Source organism: Sorghum bicolor, chromosome 4, assembly GCF_000003195.3.
Source record: "Sorghum bicolor cultivar BTx623 chromosome 4, Sorghum_bicolor_NCBIv3, whole genome shotgun sequence".
In the NCBI taxonomy this organism is placed as follows: Eukaryota; Viridiplantae; Streptophyta; class Magnoliopsida; order Poales; family Poaceae; genus Sorghum; species Sorghum bicolor.
This window is the reverse complement of record NC_012873.2, coordinates 16,461,373-16,473,939: the sequence shown is the minus strand read 5'-3', so window position 1 is coordinate 16,473,939 and position 12,567 is coordinate 16,461,373. Positions and strand designations below refer to the sequence as shown.

The 12,567-nt window shown below is 46.9% G+C and overlaps 1 pseudogene; it reads left to right on the top strand.

Annotated features, from left to right (window-relative positions):
* Positions 1-12,567, top strand: part of LOC8081629 — a 59,925-nt pseudogene that overhangs the window by 4,040 nt on the left and 43,318 nt on the right.

Below are 12,567 nucleotides of genomic sequence, written 5' to 3'. Positions count from 1 at the left end.
TGTGTTGCTGATGCTTGCTCAATGCACAACCATCACAGACCTCTTCAACTCTTTCTACCAGTGGTAGTCCTTCCACCATACCCTTTGATCCGAGTTCTCTAAGAGCTCGAAAGTTGAGATGGCCATACCGACCATGCCACAGCCAGGCTTTGTCATCTGTCTTCGTCATCGGACAGACCAGGGCAGCCAAGTGTACCTCCAACAGATAGAGCTGATTCATGACTCGAGGTGCACGTGCCAGCAATGAACGCCCAACGTCGAACACCTTGCACCAGCCATCTTCCAGTACAACCTTGCAACCTCCTTCTTTTAGCTGGTCTAAACTCACAATATTGCTTCTCAACTTAGGGATATAGTAGACCTCAGTAAGTACCTTGTGACCCTGATTTTTGGTCTGAAGCACAACGGAGCCGATCCCTTCAATGTTCACCAGCGAGACGTCGCCGAACCGCACCGTGCCGTGCACCGATACATCCAGCCCTAAGAGTGCATCCCGCCTCGCCGTCATATGATTGCTTGCTCCGGTGTCGAGGACCTAGATGTCCTTGGCTTCATCTTGTTCATCTGAATACACCTTCTTCTCATTCAGGTGTACCTGATGCCCCACTGCGAACGGAGCCCGATTGACACACACGGCATCCATGGTTGTAAGGAGCAACGATGGATTCTCCTATTCTGCTTGTGTGACATGGGATTCCTCCTTGCGTTGCTTGCGTGGCGGTCTTTTGCAGTCTTCCTTCCAGTGGCCATAGGTGCCACAGTTCCTGCAATGGCCTTTTCGCCTTGGGGTTCCCTCCGAAGTATACTTGGGGCTGTATTCCTTCTTGCCACCGCAGTCACCGCGTGCTCCACTGCCACCACCCTTTGGTTTCCACCACTTCTTCTCACTCCCTGCTAACAAAGAGGGGTCAGACATGAGCCTATAGCAATTCTTTGCCTCCCAATCTTCTTCCGACAGCATGAGCTTCTGTGTCTTGTCAATGATAGTCTCCAGGCTGAGCCTGTCTTCTGCCATATTGAGCCGGCCAACGAGCTCCTCAATGGTCAGGGTTTTCAGGTCGAGCAAGGTCTCGATCGAGATCACGATCTAGGCATAGCGTTGTGGTAGTACTCGCAACATCTTCTTCACCATGCGCGAATCTTCCATCGACTCTCCCGACGTGCGCAGATCTACAGCCAAGCCACCAATCCGCAAAGCAAATTCATCAGCCGTCTCTGAATCTTTGAATTTGATGTTCTCAAATTCTTTCAACAGGCGCTGTGCGTCACATGTTCAGCACCAATGCGCATGCTCTTCACCGCCTCCCACGCCTCCTTGACGGTCTTCTTCGCTCCAAGCAACTGCCACATCTCTTGGGGCATCGAGCGCAAGATTGAAAGCCCTAGTTTGGTTTTGGATAATTGATGAAACCTATGTGTACTAACCTTTGTCATGTGTAAAATATAAAGATAGGTTGGTATACACTAGGGATGAAAACGGTACGGATATTTTCCGATCGTATTCGAGACCGAATTCGTTTAGAGGGGTTTAGATCTGTCCGTATCCGAGTCCGAATATTCAACATCCGATACCGTATCCGTATCCGAATACTTAAATCGCATATTTATGATGTCGACATCCAATCATATCTTATCCGACATGATTGACATTATCCGAATTCGAATCCGAATTCGACTAGAAATATGAAAACAAATATAATATCAATGATATTCGTTCGTATCCGATCCGTTTTCATCCCTAGTATACACCAAGTGATGGAGCTAGATAATGGTCATGGTGATGGAGGTGACCAAAAGATGATATTCAAGTGCTCCAACTTAGAAAATAAGAAAGAGAAAAATAAAATGGGCTCAAGACAAAGGTATTTTTAATAGGGTCATTTTGTTTTGCCACTCAAGACACCTAGAGAGTGTGAGTGGATTTAGGATAGATAACCGTACTATAAAAAGGAGAAATGTTTAATTGCAATGGTTATCTAGTGCCACTAAATATGAATCTTATGTGCATATATCTAGCGCTTAGTGACGTGGTGAGCTGCATGAGAAAGCCTAAAAATATTTGTGAAAAGCTAATTTAAATGTCCAATTTTTTTGGAATATTTTGGTGAAATTAGCTACTTAAAAAGGTGCTGAAAATTTACAGAAGTGAACTGCTGTCCAGACGCAAAAGAACTGCAAGCTGCTGAAACAAGCTGAAAAATTTTTGTAAGTAGCTGAAACAAGTTGGAAGCAGTTGGAACCAGCTAAAACTAGTGCACAGCTTAACAGCAAGCAAGTGAAAGCCTTTCCAAGAAGCTGGAAGTAGTTGTGACTAGTTGGAACCAATTAAATTCAGTGCACAGCTCAACAGCAAGCGAATGAATGTGATTGCAGGACTGTGGAAGCCGTCGCAACTAGTTAAATCCAGTGTGCAGTCCAACAGCAGGCAGGTGAAAGAAAGTTAGAAACAGTTGCTGCTTGCTGTCTGTCTCGTGCGTAAGAAGAAAAAGACACGGGCGATGCTTGTATGCGTTGCATGTTGTGGAGCTCTTGCCACATTAAATGAGAGAGAGAAAGAGAAAGGTGTTTTGCATGGTTGCATGCATATGTGAACACACTTTGAGAAAAGGGGGCAGCCATGGACCTTTGCTATTCATAGCATGGGTCCACTCAAGTACAAGGAGGTACTTAATTATTTTGTGGTACAGCTCATCCCATTCAGAATGGAGAGTGGCAGGCGTGCATGCGCGTGGACTGCTGGAGGTTGCAGCTCTTTGCCACTTGCTCATTTATTTGACGGGGCTCATTGCTGAGAGAATACAAAGAGCTACTCAATGCATGTGCTGCTGTCCGTTGTGGCAAACGGTACTGTAGTTGCCCGTTAGGAGAGCTGGCTGGCCAAGTAATTTAGGCCGAGCGCTCCTCTTCCTCTTACTCTGGCTCTCGCGAATACAGAATAGAATGCTTTACTTCTTTTCTTTCCAGAGAACAGAGAACTCGAGCTCTCCTCTCCCATCTCTCCCAAGTGCTAATCCTACGAGAAATTTTTGAGAGGCCTGCGTGATTGATCCAGTGAGCTCGTGAGCATCTCCTCTCTCTCCTCTCAGTCTCATAGCTTGGTGCTCATCTGAGAGAGGATTGAGGGAAACCCTAGGTGCATTTGAAACTTCATATTCTTGTGACACTGGGTGATTATTGTGATTATGGATTTCTTATTACTCTTGGTGATTGCCGTCCCCTAGATGGTTGTGGATTTATTGATTGGTGAGGGGATTTGGTGATTATGTCCACCCCCAATCAAGGTGATATTTGTGAGGGGTTCTTGGGTTTATTCTCCGGTGGAGTGCCAAAAGCCACTCTAGTGGATTGCTCATGTCATTGAGCTACCTCACTTGTTGGTAGGTTCTTGTGGTGCCCATTTGTTGGGATAGGTTTGTGAAACACCTATTAGCCATCGAACCACCAAGTGTTGGTCGACACAACGGGGATTAGCGTGTCGGCAAGCACGTGAACCTCGGGAGAAAAATATTGGTGTCAATATTGTGATTGGTATTCTCCCGATGAATCTATTGATACACATTGTGATTGGTTCATCCTCTACACGTCGGTATAATTATCACTCATCTCTTTACTTTCTTGCAAACTAGTTGTAACTAGCGGTACCTAGTTTTAGCTAGTTGTAATTAGTTGTAGAAAGTAGTGACATAGCCATTGCTTGTGTCTAGTGATCATAACAACTAGAATTATTGGATAGGTGGCTTGCAACTCTTGTAGAGCTAGAGCAAAATTGCTTTACGCCTTTTGTTATATTAATACTTTGCTCTAGTGCTTTGTAGATTTTTTAAATAGGCTATTCACCCCCCTCTAGCCATATTAGGACCTTTCAAGTGGTATCAGAGTCGTGGTCACCATTTAATCAAGGCTTAACAACCTTTGGTGTCAAAAGATGGCTCAAATTGTGTTCAACCATGTGAGGGGCAAACCACCGTTCTTTGATGGTACATGCTATAATTATTGGAAGAGAAAAATGATGATGTATTTCGGTTCAATCAATGATCAAGTGTGGGATGTGACCGAGAGTGATTTTGTGATTCTTAATCCCACAAATCTCACCAACCAAGATAAAGCAAACAAGCTGAAAGGATCAAGATGCCCAAGAGGGGGGTAAATTGGGCTTCTCTAAAAATTTAAGCAACCTATAAGCTCCAATTCAACCCCTTGTGCCTAGTGTGACTAGAGAGCTACCGGATAAAAGTTTTGCAACCTATTTCCAATCCTATTTTAGCATGGCAATTCTAGGAATGTAAAAATACAAAGTAGTTGCACAAAGTAAATGCTAGAAAGTAAAGGATTAGTGGGAGCAAATGCTCGGCGATGTTTTGCAGAGGTATCGGAGAGTCGCCACTCTCCACTAGTCCTCGTTGGAGCACCCGCACAAGGGTCTTGCTCCCCCTTGGTCCGTGCAAGGACCAAGTGCTCTCTACGGGCTGATTCTTCGACACTCCGTCGTGGTGAATCGCCCAAAACCGCTCACAAGCTTGACACGAGCCACCCACAAGAACTCCAGGCGGTCTTCGTGCCTCCAATCACCACTGAACCATCTAGGTGATGGCGATCACCAAGAGTAACAAGCAAAGAACTCTCACTTGACCCAAACAAGGTACTAGAGAGTGGTGGGTGCACACTTGACTCTTGGAATTTCACTAGAGAAGGATTCTCACAAGAAATCTCTCAAATCTCAATCCTCTCTAGGCTCTTGCTTCTCTCTTGCTCCACAAAGTGTTTCTCAACTATTCAAATGGGCAAGAGACCTCCCATGGACGAGATGAAGGAGTATAAATACACCCTACAAAGTCCAAGGGTCAGCCAACCATTTTGCATTGAAAATGGGGTCACCGGACGCTGGTTATGTTGCACCGGACGCTCAGCACCGAGCGTCTGGTGACCTCATAACGACTAACTGTACTCTGTCTAATAGAGCACCGGACGCTACATCCTAGCGTTCGGTGACACCGTCCGGTGCTCGGAGGAACTTTACATCCTCCCTGAGTTTAGGACTAGACGCTACCCGGCGAGTCCGGTGCTAGCGTCCGGTGACCTCGGTCACGTTTTGGACCTCCCTGGGTTTAGGACCGGACGCTACCCGGTGCGTCCGGTGCCTAACCCTAGGCACTCAGTCACTCTGACTGCAAACGACCTCACCGGATGCACTCACAGAGCGTCCGGTGCAGCGTCCGGTGCCAACTTAGGCACCCAAACTTCTTCGAAACACGACCGTTCCAAAACGAAGTTTGTTCCTCTCGATCTAAGGACTATCTCTGAGCTTCCTAGTGCTAGGTTTACCAAGTGTGCACCACACCTAAACTAAAGCCTTGCCTAAGTCAAGCTACTAGATCAAAGCCCCTCTTAATAGTATGGTCAAAGGAAAAACAAGGTCCTAAACTACTCTAAGTGCCCTTCTTCACCATATGGCACTTAGACCTAGTCTAGTCTTGACGATGTCCATCCATCCTTTGAAAACTGAAACAATTTCCACTATTAAGTAGGCATGTACGTCCCTGTTCATCGAGTACCTATTACCATGACCTAACACTAATGACTTTGCCTCTGCAAAACACACGTTAGTCACAGTAATCAACATTGTCATTAATCACCGAAATCATTAGGGGCCTAGATGCTCTTTCAATCTCCCCCTTTTTGGTGATTGATGACAATAACCTCGAGTATGAAGGAAATGAGGTTTTCAAATGACTTGGTTTCTATAAGCATGAGGCAATAAGAACACAAAGGGATTAGGCATGCTTGTATCAACCAAGTCTATCATCCTGCATCCAAATATGTGAGATGTATACAACAGTATATAATAACATATGGCTCATAGAACAACGGAGTAAAAATGCGGAAGCAAAGGAATATGAGCCAACCACATGACAAAAAGATATCACAAATAAGCATAAGTCATGTCTCACAACCAAAAGTATCTCACAAAGCTAAAGAGTATCTCACACAAATATGCATAAAGTAAACATGATGCAAGCTAAAGAGTATCTCACACAAATATGCATAAAGTAAACATGATGCATGAGGTAGCACACAAAATATCAAACCTTCACTAGCTCTAGCTCCCCCTAACTATCATACTCTCAACTCTCTCCCCCTTTGGCATTAATCGCCAAAAACCTAAGACGAAGGAGGTGGAGGTGGAGCAGTGGAGTCCCTCGGCACGGCCTGAAACTGAGCTGCATCATCTGATCCATCGGCCGTCGACTCAGAGGAAGTAGAGTGACCCTCGGAAACTGCTAGAGCTAGAGAAGCGGTCCGAGTCTGCTCTGTGGGCTCTGTAGCTGTCACTGGCTACGCTGGATGCTCAAGTCCTGCTAAAAAGGCTGACACAGACTCTGTAGCTGTGGCTGACGTCTTTGGCACTGTAGAAGAAGGTGCAAGCTGCTCAGACGAAGCCACTGACGATGACAGGCGCTCAGTAGTGGTGACTGGGAGCATAAAAGCTGCAGGAGCCTGCAGAGGTGAAGGCGTCGGGTCACCAGTCAAAGCACTATACAAGAAGCTAATGTGCTGTCCTACTGACGAATCCAACACAAGCTATGATGATGAAGTTGACTGAGGAGTGAATCCAGAGTGTAGCAGGGTAAACTGAGGCACCTGGTCAAAGCCAGAAGAGATAGCACCCTAAGAAACCTGGTGCTGAGGAGTCGAGAACGGCTGACTCTGAGCAGGGAGCTGAAGCGGCGGCTGAGACTGACTCTGAAACTGGCTCGGTTGAGATACTGGAGTCGGGGGCCTGACTGATGAGGTGTTTGGAAGCTGAATCTGCGGTAGCTGAATCCCCGGTGCAGCCATAAGAGCAGCCATCATGGCAGTCTGCTGGGCTTGGAACGCTAGCTGCTGCTCCTGGAAGGTCAGGAGCTGTCTCTGAAGCTCATCCTGCCTGGCCTGCATGGCTGCATTGATGGCAGCCTGGTCCCTGTCCCTCCTAGCCTGCTCCAAAGCTGCTCTACGTTGATCTGCCCTCATCTCCTCAAGAATAGCTAACAGAGCTGGGTCTGTGGCACTGGAAGAGCCATCTGCCTCGTGGTCGTGCTACCTCAGAGGAAGATCTGGCACTAGAAGATGATAATCATCGTCTGAACTGTCGGAAGCAAAGTCGAACTCCTCCTCGGCCTCAGCGTCTCCAACTGCCCCAATAGCAATATCCTGCTCCTCCTCTGTCTCTGGGACTACCCCTGAACTGCGGGTAGCCCTAGGTGAAAGTGGTGGCACCTGGCCACGTGGAGCTGGAGGAGGAGGTGGGGCTCGGAGATCATGATGCGCTCTCAACATCTGACGGGGGTCGTAGTGGGGGAACACAGTATCTGCATCTGTCAGCTCTCTCTGAAGGTGAGCTGGAAGGGGCTCAGGCCTAGCACGGAGAATAAGTAAATTGACCCAGTTTGCGTATGGCAACTAACGACGACCCCTGAAGCCCTTTGCTGTAGTGTCCTCAATCTCTGACACTATCAAATCCCACAAGTCAAATGGCCTCTGAGCAATGAGGTGAGCTATGAGCCACTGCTGAATCCTAGTGAACCCATCTCTGTAGCCTGTCCTGGGGAGAAGTGTCTTCCTCATCACAAAGTCCGGAATCCTAGCTGGGCGAGTCAGATCGCCCACTGTCCTGCTGGAGCCCTCACTGTTGACGGTGGATATACCATAGAAATCCACATACAAAACACCGTCAACATGCCTCGGTTGCAAGGGGAAACGACATGACATGAACATATTTTATCCATAACTAGTTCCACTTGTACTCTTAGCTTGTTTATGCAGGAACAACAAATTCAAGACATTATTTGACAAAGCCAACATCAGAATCATCAAGAGGAGATCGAGGGGACAACAGGTGACACCCTGGGCCCACAGGGAGGGGGTCGCCCGACCCCTCTTTGGTGGGACCCAGGTGTGCCACCTAGTCCACCGACATAAGGGACCCCTGTGGACACTGCTGGTGGGCCCAGAGGCCCAGAAGTGGGGTCGCCCGACCCCACATCAAAGGCGGTTCCAGGGTCGGTGGCCTCCCACCGACCTTCCCCACATGTCCCACATGTTGATTTGCCCCTGCCATTGATCAAATGGCGGTTGTGAGGTCGGTTTGATCCAAGGGTGGAGAGAAGATGTCACGCGGATCGATGACGTGGCGATGGAGTAACCCCTACTCCATCTCCCTCTATAAAAGGCAGCCTCCATCCTTCATTTCAAGTGTGCAATTCCAAGGCCAAGTGCATTACAAGTTCCAAGCATACAAGTAGAGTAGTAGTTAGTCTAGAGTGGGAGTTAGAGTCGAGTCGAGCAAAGCTCGGGGTCTCCGGAGTCGTCTTCTGGAGAGTCTGGTATAGCTCTTGTACCTTTCTACTTTTGTAAGACTTTCCTTTTATTAATATATTATTCTTACTTTACTTTACTGAGTTCTTACTTAGTGCAAGTCTTTTAGTCTTGTTGTGCATTTACTTTAGTAATATAGTTGTCTTAGTGAAGTTAGTGACCTGTAACCACTCCTGTGTGTGCATCATCGTCCTATCTTGTATAGGAGCTCTAGCTAGCTGCAACTAGTTAGCGTTGTAGGATTAAGTGTGAGCGTGGTGCTCATACTTAAGATTACCTTTGATTACCGCTGGCTTGAACGGAAAGTAGGAGCGCACTCCCTAGTAGGTGACAGATCGTGGGCGGCATTAGGTTCTCCTCACGTACAGGCTAGTTCTTAAAAGGTAAGGCGTCCATAAGCCCAATAGTCGCTTTCGGTAAGGGGTTAGGTGAAAAACCTTCTAAGCGTCTTACCAGCTCGGCTATCCCTCGCACACAGTTAGTAAGGCTCTAGCGTAGTTAAGGCAATTATCTATTAAAGTAAGTCACAGAAGTCAAGTTAGATACATAGGAGTCCTTTACTCGCTCGTTGTCCTCCCACCTAGCTAACTCTACCATTTACCTTTAGCATAGGACCTTGGATTCACCACTACCCTTCCTATTCGTTATTTACCACCCTTATTCAATAGTTGATACTAGATAACTCAAGGAATCTCATTCCCCTTTTTGTTAAACACACTTAGCCGCTTTCCCTTGGGAAAATATAAATTACGATACCTTGGAATACTCCTTGGTGAAGTGCTACAGCGGTACATTCTGTGCGCTTGCGGAATTATCCAATAGTAAATAGAGTTACCCTACCAGGGCACTTCTGGCGCCGTCGCCGATATCCGGTGGTTGCGTTAAGAAGTGTCAACAAGCATTTCTGGCGCCGTTGCCGGGGAGAGCGTCTGTCTAAGAGTTTTAACAAAAAGAGAATCCAGAGTTTGCTAGTTATCAAGTAGTGATAGGGATAACCCATCACTTGTCTTGTCTTCCTTTATTGTGAAGCCTGACAGTGTATGAGCGGTTTCCAATTGCCGTCAAACTTCGTTGAAGATCCTGAGCAACTGTTGAGGAGAACTAGACGTCGTCAAGTTCCACCTCAAAGGTTCATCTCGAACCTGAATCCGTTAGAGGAAGGAGTATCTGCACCGGTTATCAAAGAAGCTATGGCCCAGAAGACCATCTCTGAGTACTCTGCGCCGTCGGCTGACAATGTCGCCACGGGTCCGCAGCTTAACTTGGGGGATGCGACTTTTGAGTTGAAGCCTGCGCTTATCAATATGGTGCAAGCTAATCCCTTCTGTGGAAAGCCACACGAGGATGCCAATGCCCATCTCCAACACTTCTTGGAGGTGTGCGGCACCTTCACCATCAAGAATGTCACCACAAACGCCATCCGTCTTCGCCTCTTCCCATTCTCGTTATTGGGGAAGGCGAAGCAATGGTTCTACGCCAACAAGGATGAAGTGACCACGTGGGAGAGGTGCGCCAATGCATTTCTCAAGAAGTTCTTTCCGATGGGCAAGACCAGCGCCCTTCGTGGAAAGATTTCCAGCTTCCAACAGCAAGCAGATGAGACGATTCCCGAAGCATAGGAACGTCTGCAGGAGTACATTCGCGCCTGTCCTCATCATGGGATAGAGGAGTGGCTCCTAATCCAAGGTTTCTACCATGGCCTGACCGGTTTGGCCCGTAGTCACCTTGATGCTGCCGCTGGAGGAGCATTCTTGCAACACAATGTCAAGGATGCCAAGGACCTCATTGAAAAGATGGTTATAAACCAAGGATGGAATGAGGAACGCCTCCAACCCAAGAGAAGAGGTGTCCATGCCTTGAATGAGGTGGACATGCTCTCTGCTAAGATGGACCTCTTAATGAAGAAGATGGAAGAAAGTTCCAAGCAAGAGACCATTCAACCTTACGCCACTGCACGGGCCATTGAATCTGATTCATGGTGCGAAGTGTGCGGAGGAGATGATCATTCGGGAAACAATTGTCCCGAAACAAAGGAGGAAGTGAGCTTCATCAACAACAACAACAATGGGTACCGGCCCCAACAACAGCAATGGAACTCGCGCCCCTTCTACCAAGGTAATCAAGGTAATGGTTACAATCAAAATTTCAATAATTCTTTTGGTAACCAACCTTCTCTTAGAGATCTTGTCTTAGGCCAATCTAAAATCAATGATAGCATTAACAAGAAAATGATGGCTAATGATAAGATCCTTGAAAACTTAAGTGAAAAGTTGGATAGCTTTAACTCTGCTATGAAAAATCAGTTGAGCTTTAACAAAATGCTAGAAACACAATTAGCTCAATTAGCAGCAGCTGTCCCATCCTTCGAGCAAGGTAAGATCCCAGGGAAACCTGAGGACCCAATTGAAGGAGTTAAACTAGTTACTACGAGGTTCGGTAAGCCTCCGGTACAATCCAACTGGAGCTATCTTCTGGATTCGCCCTTCATCACCAAGAAGGACGACCCAGGCCTGCCGACCATCACCTGTGAGATCGGACCGCAAATCTTCCACAACGCCTTCTGCGACCTTGGATCGGGTGTCAACATCATGGCCAAGGTAACTTATGATAATTTGCTAGGGGGGCCTTTGCACCCCACATTTGTTCGTTTGCAGATGGCAGATCAGACGATCAGGTTCCCTGAGGGGTTGGCAAGGGACATACTGGTAAAAGTTCAAGACGACTACGTCCCTGCCGACTTCATCATTCTAGATATGGGATCCAATAATGATGTCTCGATCATCTTGGGAAGGCCATTCCTCAACACGGTCAATGCAGTCATCTATGTGGGGTCCGGCCAGATTCACCTCCAATTCCCCGGATGGAAGGTAAAATGTCCATTCAATGGTTATAAAGCTAACATGCAGGTGAAGGACAAAGAACCTCCGACTAAGCCTCGCCACATCCGACGCCGAAGGGACAAGAGAGGTAAGTCGGCCAAAAGGGCCGAAAAGAAAGAAGAGGAACCCGCTGAACCAAAAATCAATACCAAGCAAGTATGGCGGGAGAAAGAGGTGCAATCAAGGTCCACGTCTCCGGGACCATCTGATGCACCCGAAGAATGAACAAGATGGAGAGGTCCTGCTCTACGGACCTAAAACATGGAGCCCTTGCTGATAAGGTAAATCAGTAGTTATCCCATATGTATTTTCTGCATTTCAATTTCTACTATTCACTTTTCAATTGCATTCTTACTTTGAATTTTGCATATCTTATTTCGACAAAATGTTTAGCCATAATAAATAAAATCTTGAGAATAACTTGTCATAAAAATTTGAGCTGCTGGAGCTCCCAAAGGGGGGTCGCCCGACCCCACCTTGGGGCCCACTTCACCACATTTCAACCTTGCTAGTCATAGAGGTTCCAACCCAGCACTTGGATGCTCTGGGAGCTCCAATGTGGGGGTCGGCCGACCCCCATATTGGCCCCACTTGCCTCCTGCTGGCCACCATTTGAATCACAATGGAGTCCTATGCTTGTAACACTAGCTAAAGTTTGAAAAAGAGTGGTCCCTTGATCCTTTACTTTAGTCATAAGATGCTCCTTTCATCTTTGATTCTTTTGGGACCACTCCACTAGCTTAAATTCTGCAAAGTGGTCATCTAGGCATGCTTGAGTGCTCCCATGGTCCATAGGAATCACTTTAGACATGTCTCCACTTTTGCCATTCATCTTTTACCTTTCACAAAGCACTAAAACAGGGAATCTCAGAAACAATTTGAAAACTTTTGGTCCACACCTAGCCTTTACTTTTCCGGACAATCAATGACACAATGTTTAAAGTGGAGGAGGGGCTAGGATGGGGGTCGGCCGACCCCCATTTTGGGCCATCTCTGCAAAATCTTGAAAGCATGCAGAATGGTTCCCTGTATAAAGCTAAACTCAAATTCAAAGTGCTTCTAGGGGGGGTCGGCCGACCCCTATATTGTGGGTCCACTACTTGCCCTTCTCCCCCTATAAATACCACAGCATTGTGAGCTCAACTCCACACCCAAAACCACCAGAACCATTTCGAGCTCACAATCCTTTCTCTTCTCTCTTTGTTACAAGCCATTTCTCAAGTTTAGTTTAGAAATAGTCATCAAAACAAAAACCCAAAAGATTCCCCTTGCATAGTAGTAGTAGTAGGAGCTTGGTTTGCCTCACTTGTGTAGGAGGATGAAGAAGCATATC